This window comes from Mus pahari, chromosome 14, assembly GCF_900095145.1.
Source record: "Mus pahari chromosome 14, PAHARI_EIJ_v1.1, whole genome shotgun sequence".
NCBI classification, from domain to species: domain Eukaryota; kingdom Metazoa; phylum Chordata; class Mammalia; order Rodentia; family Muridae; genus Mus; species Mus pahari.
Window position 1 is genome coordinate 73,888,414 of NC_034603.1, and position 8,647 is coordinate 73,897,060.

Below are 8,647 nucleotides of genomic sequence, written 5' to 3' on the forward strand. Positions count from 1 at the left end.
CAGGGCTACACAGAGAAACCCTGTCTCGAAAAACAAAAAACAAAAAACAAAACAAAACAAAAAAATTATATATATAAACTGCTTTACACAATCACATCTCTGTATGTTCTAGTTACAGTAAATAGTAATGTATTTGGATTTTTTTCCTCACCCAAATCATATTAGTTAACTAAGAAGCCTATTTCTTCTGAATTCCAGTAGTATCTACTGGTCTTACCTTCTCCAAGAGCAAAGGTTCAGAATCAGAAATATTAGCCTCTTTTTTTCAGTAAGAAACTTCTTTATATCAGACTTAACATTGATATAGGCAGTAAAATCTGCTAAGTATAACCGTACATCAGGAGTCCACTTATCTGTGGGATTCAAATCTGGCTGGGGCCCAAGGTTTTTTGTTTGTTTTTTTAAAGAAGTCATGTGACTAGGACATGGTGGCACATGCACACCTCCAGTTCAAGGCCAGACTGTTTTGGAGTGAGAGCCATGTCTGTAAATCAGTAAGTATGTGTGTAAGGGAGCCTGAGTACATGTGTGTGTAAGGGAGCCTGAGTACATGTGTGTGTAAGGGAGCCTGAGTACATGTGTGTGTAAGGGAGCCTGAGCACATGTGTGTGTAAGGGAGCCTGAGTACATGTGTGTGTAAGGGAGCCTGAGCACATGTGTGTAAGGAGCCTGAGTACATATATGTGTAAGGGAGCCTGAGTACATGTGTGTGTAAGGAGCCTGAGCACATATGTGTGTGTGTAAGAGAGCCTGAGTAACATGTGTGTAAGGGAGCCTGAGCACATGTGTGTGTGTGTAAGGGAGCCTGAGCACATGTGTGTAAGGGAGCTTGAGTACATGTGTGTATAAGGGAGCTTGAGTACATGTGTGTGTAAGGGAGCATGAGTACATGTGTGTGTAAGGGAGCTTGAGTACATGTGTGTGTAAGGGAGCATGAGCATGCGCAAGTAAGGGAGAAAAAGGAAGCGCCAGGGAGCTAAGGCACAGGGTGGCACAAAACCTCCTAGCAGCCCCTTGTGTGTGTATGTGGAGGCGGGGGGCGGGGGGTCTACTTAAGCTACCTGGCACAACCAAGTGGAAAGCAGACTCTAAGTAGTAGATGAAGCATGAAGCAATGGCGGGAGGCAGGAAACCCAAGGCCATGCTCACGATCTGTAGAGTCAGAAGCTGCCGTGCTCCTGACAGAGCCAACCCAGCCACATGGCTGTCCTGGGGTGTCCTCTGAGGATCACTTGCCTACAAAGCCCGAGGCAAGGCCCTCCTCCACTGTAGGTGTCCCAAGGAGGACTTGGGCTGAGGGCAGCCTAGCTATGAACCAGTGGGGCCCAAGAACTCCCCAAGAGTAAGATCCCAACAACTGCCAGCCAGAATCACTCACTGAAAGACGTACCAAACGCAGCCATGAGGCAGGTGCTTCGAGGAGGGCTGAGACCCTGACTGGGCAGGTCCTCCACTCACGCCACCTTCCTGAGCTGTGAGATGAGGGGACTCTTGTCCATTGTCCTCAAGGAACTTTCTAGAAGGCTCTAAATTCTACCAGAACAGAACACACTTAGGAGTTCTACTTTTCCACTGTGTACCAGAGACATTCTTGGCAAATATTCAAAGTCAGGCAAAGGAAACCAAAGTGCAGTTCAGATGGCCAATGCTCTGAAGACAATTAAGTCAAAACCATTTCCAAACTGTTCTAACAGTTCAAGGAGGCTCAACTCACACCAGCAAATACTGGGAAGCCTTCCTGACTTGTCTTGCTTGGCCCAGCTGTAGAAACATCCCTTACATCCGCTCACGAACAGAGAGCTGGGCCTAACAGATAGTCAAAGGTCCAAGAGTAGAGGCGGTAGAGGGCAGGCATCAGGCCTCCCGGGCACCCTGCAGCCTCTGATGCCCACCTAGATACTGTTGGGTGCCATAGCTGGCCCCTGTCTGCCTGTGAGAGAGGCAGAGTCCTACTGGGCTCTCTGCCTCAAGCTTCAGTCATCAATTCTAGACAAACATCTCTCCAAGGACAACTCCAGCCTCATCTTCCTGTGGATGGGAACTACCCTTTTCCATCCTTAGACCTCTGCTGAGCCTTTCATGAGGCCCTCTGTCTTTCTAGAGACAAAAGTCAGTGAGAAATGAAACTTCTCCTTTCTCTGGCCCTCAGAGAAAACAGAAACAAAACAAAACAAACAAAAAACGTGAAGGAAGGCCAGCAAGAGATGTCTCACCAGGTAAAGATGCTTGCCACCAAGCCTGAGTTCCATAAACTGGACCAATCTCTATCTCTNTCTCTCTCTCTCTNNNCTCTCTCTCTCTCTCTCTCTCTCTCTCTCTCTCTCTCTCTCTCTCTCTCTCTCTCTCTCTCTCTCTCTCTCTCTGTCCCAGAGCAGCCTTTGTCATGAACACCAGTCTCTATTCCTGCCCCAGGCCCTTCCAACTTGATCCTGGAAGTTAGCCCCGTCCTCTGCTGTTTTCAGGACTGACTCCACTGACCTGATTCTTGACTGCCTCTCCCATGGAGGGCTCCGATTCTCTCTCTCCTCATGGTCGCAAGCCCTGATCCTAACTAGCCAGGGAGACGGTACTACCTTGTCTCACACAGCCAACTCCATAAACCGACTACTTCCCATGTCTCTACACAAAACTCTCCCACCCATCCCTCCTGCTCCTCTTCCACACAAGCCACACCCAGCTCCAGTAAGGCCTAACTCTAAACTCAACAACCCGTCAAACCCCAGATTCTGACCACCCCTCCCCGCCCCACACCAAACTTACTTACTCTTGTCCTTCATGGAATTTGCCAAATGGTTATCTGCAATGTTACCTTCCTTAATTCTCCAAGTTGCCTTAGTTCATATGATCCCAGAAAAAGAGAATTCTAGACAGGAAACCAACGGCCCTGTTAGTTAGCCCAGATATCTCTCCCTCTCCACTTAGTTAAACCCCCAGGGTGTGAACTCCATTTTCCGTCCAGCCCGAGGACATGAGTCAGCTTTGATTCTTGTGCAACATGTTTTTCATTCAACAAAACCAAGACTTGGGTAAACTAGGGAGAAAGCAGCCCTACATAGGAGCCAATACCAGGCAGCAGGATGGTCACAAAGCCCTGAGAACAAGAAGAATATCGGAAGAAGCTAACGATCTAAAGTATACCATGAAAGACGTTCGTCCATGAGCTCTAAGCACCACTGTGGAAGACACCATGGCACACTTTAGGGCTCAACAGGATCTGAACATACAGATTGTTCCACATTAGCAAGGACAGCACTTGGCGGCTGCTCCTCAGTAGGCACTGGAAGGAAAGGTCTGGGGTTGGAGGAAGACAAGGAGAGCAAGCTACCTATAAACCAACATCATCCCTGAGACTCTCTTGACTCTCTGAAGAGCTGGGCAGGTGGGTGATCCTGCTATTCGGCCCATTCAAGTTGGAGCTCCTTAGAGGCTACAGATAAAAGCAAAGGGAAGACTGGATACGGGCTGGCTGCGTGCACCACTCTGCCCCTAGGAAAACCGACAAATCTCTCCTGTAGCCTGAGGCACCCACTGGGTCACTTGCTTGTCTACAGCTCATACCATACCTTGCTTGAGGTATGTATGCATGCATGTATTTAATGTGCATTGGTATTTTGCCTACATATATATGTCTGTCTGAGAGTGTCAAATCACTTGGAGCTGGATTACAGAGCTGCTGTGTGTTTGCTGGGAATTGAACCCAGGTCCTCTGGAAGAGCAGCCAATCCTCTTAAGTGCTGAGCCAACTCTCCAGCCCCAAGTAGTATTAAGCTTTTGTAACTTTAAGACAGGTGTGACTGTTGTGAGGTCTAAACTTAGATTTCTGAAATAAGAGTTGAATGGGCAAACCTACTATACAAAAATAGCTAATTAAAAAGTCAAACTCTGGGGCTGGAACGATAGCTATGACATTAAACACTTGCTGCTCTTCTAGAGGACATGAGTTCTGTCTGTTCCCGGTACCCACATTGGGCAGCTCACAGCCGCCTAGAACTGCAGCTCCAGGGGACTATGATGCCACCTCCCAGTCTCTGTGGGCACCTGCACTCACGCACATACACATGTACACTGGAGAACTCACGTAATAAATCTTAACAACAAAGACCAGGCATGGTGGCGCATGCATTTACTCCCAGCACTTGGGAGGCAGAGGCGGGTGGATCTCTTTGAGTTTAGGGGCCAGCCTGGTCTATGAGTAAGTTCCAGATCAGCAAGAGCTACTTAGTGACACCTTATCTTTAAACGGAAAAGAAAAATAAGTCAATAGGCTCCCAGGAGGTTAAGAACTAACTAAAAGGCTGGTGAGATGGCTCAGCGGTTAAGAGCACTGACTGCTCTTCCAGAGGTCCCGAGTTCAAATCCCAGCAACCACATGGTGGCTCACAACCATCTGTAACGAGATCTGACTCCCTCTTCTGGTGTGTCTGAAGACAGCTACAGTGTACTTACATATAATAAATAAATCTTTAAAAAAAAAAAAAGCTTATTAAAAAAAAAAAGATTTCATTCCGTAGCCGGGTGTGGTGGCACACGCCTTTAATCTCAGCACTCAGAAGGCAGAGGCAGGCAGATTTTTGAGTTCGAGGTCAGCCTGATCTACAAAGTGAGTTCCAGGACAGCCAGAGCTACACAGAGAAACTCTGTCTTGAAAACAAACAAACAAACAAAAAAAGAACTAATTAAAGCCATCAGGGTCTCACTCTGACAAGTGACCTTTCTGTGCTCTTTAGAGGTACAAGGCTGCTTACAAGGGTAACATCTTTTTTAAATTGTTTAAGATTTATGCTTTATTATTTTAAAACTATGTGTATATAGGTGGTAAGGTATGCGCACATGTGTACAGCTGCCCTTGGGATGTATATAGGTGGTGAGGTATGTGCACATGTGTGCAGCTGCCCTTGGCATGCAGAAGAGGTTATTGGATTTCCCCAGAGTAGAAGTTACAGGCAGTTGTAAGCTGCCCGACCTGGGTGCTGGGAATGAAAACTCTGGTCCTCTGCGAGAGCAGTATGTGCTCTTCCCTGCTGAGACAGGTCTCCAGTCATACCAACCTCTTTTGCTACTGGTTAGTGCTTTAAGATCTCACTCTGTAGCCCAGGCCAGCCTAGCACTCACTGTGGAACCCAAGCTGGCCTTCATCTTGGGGGAGGCCTCAGCCTCCCAAATGCTGGAGTGAACCTGCTCTGACCTGCTCTGGCCCGGAACTCACTTATATAGACCTGGCTGGCCCTAAACTCACAAAGACCCATTTGCCTGTATCACAAGAGTATCAGAATTATTCACCAACACACACAGCGATTGTCTGTTTTGTTTGCTTTTTTGTTTGTTTGCTTTGTTTTATTTTTGTTGTTTTTCCCATGAGGGTTGGCTTTTTTGAGACAGTTTCTCTATATAGCCCTGGCTGTCCTGAAACTCACTCTGTAGACCAGGCTGGCCTCAAACTCAGAGATCTGCCTGCCACCATCACTCAGCAATTGCCTGTTTTTTTTTACTGGTTGTGTTCAGCATATGCACATCTTCCCAAATTCTGTTCTCTCAATCTATGTTTCAACACACAGGACCACTGTACCAGGCTGACACAACCAACCTCCTTTTCTGTCCTCTCCCCCTGTTGACTGAAAATTTTGCAAGATTCTAACAATGTTTAACAGTAATTAATTAATTCATTATTACCATTTCAACACAGATCTGAATTTTAATCAATACAATTTATAAAGAGTTCAGTGTTATGAAATCAAGCCACTGTCACAACTGTGATGATTAAGCACTGCTAAGTTAGAGAGAATCAGTTGGTTGGTTGATTTTGAGTCAAAGAAATGAACATTTGAGGGTCACCTCATTCTAAGGGAGTGTGACCTGTTGTCATTTCTGATAATTGAAGCAAGAGTTAGACTAGACCAAGCCTGCTGCAAAAGGTCCTACTATGTCACACATGGCCAATGAGAACTTGGAGCCAGAATGAAACCACACGTAGTTGTACTTCCACACAACAGCAAGGAAAGCTGGGGATGTGGCTCACTTGATTATTTGTCTAGCAAAGCCCCGGCCTCAGTCTCCTGCACTGCATAAACCAGGCATGGGGGCGCATGCCTGTCATTTGCTAGGATTCTTTGGAAGATAGAGGCAGAAGAATCAGAAGCTCAAGGCCTGCCTAAGACTGTATCCAAAACAAAACACAGACAAGAAGGAAAACCAAAAGGCAAGGATCTTGATGATTTGGACATTTTTTTGTGGTTTTATTCTGAATGAATAGCTGTATAGTTTCTAGTAAGCCCTTAATTTTTTTTAAATTTATTTTATGTGTATGGGTGTTTTACCTACATGCATGTATATCCACCATGTGTGTGCCTAATGCCCACAGAGATCAAAAGAGGGCATCAGATCTCCTGGACCAGGAATTACAGATATAATAATTCATGGTAACCATACAGGAGCTGGGAACCAAATACTGGTCCTCTGCAAGAGCAATGAGTGTCCTTAGCCTTCGAGCAGTCACTCCAGCCTATAAGGCTGAAAATGACTCCCTGGCTCCTGGAACCTCCTTTGCAGATATGCAGTCAGAGGCATGATCCCTGGCTTTTTTTTCCCCTATTACATTTATTTATGCAAAGTTGGGGAGGCACAACTGCCATGGCACATACACTATGTGACCTTAGAGGACAACCTACAGGAGTCAGTCTTTCTTCCATCAAGTGGGTCCTGGGGAGCAAAGGCACTGGCAGCAAGCACCTTTGCCTGATAAGCCATTTTGCCAACACTCTGACCACTCTATTTATTATCATGTTATATTTTATGTCTGTGGTGGCGTTTTGCTGCATGTAAGTCTGTACGTGATGCATGGTGCCTATAGAGGCCATAAGAGAGCATCTGATCTCTTGGAACTGAAGTCACAGGTGGATGTGACCTCCACATGGATGCTGGGACCTGGGTCTCTGGAAAAGCAGCCAGCACTCTTACCTCTGAGCCAAGATTCCAGCCCCAACCATTACATCATTAGTCATAGTTTTCAAAGGACAACTGGGCAAATGGTTTACCAATAAATCCTAGGAAACATCTTTCACACATGGATGCCCCAGCCATCCTTTCTCATCTCAGGGCTCATTATGATTGATGAGTGGAAAGGAAAGACATCATGTGGAAATGTTCCCAGCAGTTATAAACCTATATGTAGAAACACATACAGACAGAAAGACAGACAGACAGACAGACAGACAGACAGACACACACACACACACACACACTCACATATGTGTGTATGTGTGCACATGCAAGCACATGCTCCACAATTGGCTACTCTGGGAACTGAGGCTCAGTAGTCCGAAACAGTATGTAACATTAGGAAGCCATGATGAGGCAGGGAGGGGACAGAGAGAGACAGACAGAGGGAAACAGGTGAAGCTGGACCAGGAACTCCACGAGAACTATACAGAACTCAAGCTGTTCTTGGGCATCTTGTGGTAATCAACTGGTTAATCCAGTCCAAGCTACTACTTCAAAAGCCATTCCTCTATGCCAGGCCTGAAACTCACTTGAGCCACGCCTCCTTAAGCCCAGACAATCAACTCTTCAGACACTTCAAATGAGGGGTCGGAAGTGGGCTGCTGCTGCTATGGCCACACGGCACAATGGGTCAGTGTCCTGCTCCTGGTCTTTGCTGCACTGGTCTTGTGCTGTCTGGCATTTAGGTGGTAGCCTGGTCCAGGCCCACAAACCCTAGATGTAGAGTTGGTCCCAACATGGCTCCACCTCGCCTGTCCCCAAAGGTCTGGCCCTGGGCTGTTTCAAAGGCCAGACAAGAGGCAGGAATAAGGGTCAGCGAAGAAAAGCAGGTGGACTGAAAAGAACCTGGATGCACGAAGGCAAAAGAGAAAAGCTGCTTCTTGGCAGAGCAGAGGAAATTAAGCATACAGAGCATTTCATAACCAGAAACATGAGCACGCAACACAGAACCAGACGGCCTGATCTAATTCTGAAGGTGCTCCAAGCCTGATGGCTGCATGGGGCTCTGCTAATGCTTCAAGAAACAAGCTCTGGGAAACTGCCCTTGTTGTCTCTGCTCACACGTCTGCCCATCAACTGTAGTATCCTGCCTTCCCACACGACTGGTGCCAAGTGTGTTGCTCGGTTATCCTCTAGCGTCTGTGAGTCCTTGGAGAATAGTGTCTGCCCAAGCACAATGCTGGACAGACTCAGAGCTTCCTGCAAATCCACTAAACACCACTCAGATCACTCAACACCCCAAACTGCCCTCCATGGCACAGCTGAGAGCCAAGGCTAACCAGAAGAACACGTGTTCAGGAGTAGCCTGGCTGGCTCCACACTCCTGGCTTGTCCACTGAGGATCCCAGTGGAAGAAGCATGGCCCCCCAAACTGTGGGAAGGAGACAGAGTCCATAAACTGTAAAGAGCAAGCGTGTTACAGTTAACTGCACTGGCATTAATTTATGTGTTTGCTTGCTTGCTATTTGAGACAGGATCTTCCTGTATAGTCCCAGCTAACCTGGAACTCATTATGGAGACTAGACGGGCCTAAACCTACAGAAACCTCCATCTGTTTCTGCCTCCTGGGAGCTGGGATTAAAGGTATATACACAGCACCACATCTAGATCCCCTTTGTATCTTTTCTTTTCTTTTCTTTTCTTTTTTTTT

General features: G+C 46.8%; 1 protein-coding gene across 4 annotated transcripts in view; it reads right to left on the reverse strand.

Moving 5' to 3' along the window:
• Tex2 (testis expressed 2) overlaps positions 1 to 8,647 on the reverse strand; it is a 117,630-nt gene that overhangs the window by 78,941 nt on the left and 30,042 nt on the right. Inside the window, exon 1 of one of the 4 annotated variants that reach the window (XM_029545972.1) lies at positions 2,765 to 2,850. The exons of the other annotated variants lie outside the window; for them this stretch is intronic. The gene's annotated coding sequence lies outside the window, so the exon portion shown is untranslated. Of the gene's footprint in view, positions 1 to 2,764; positions 2,851 to 8,647 lie in introns of those variants that run through there. 4 annotated transcript variants of the gene reach the window in all.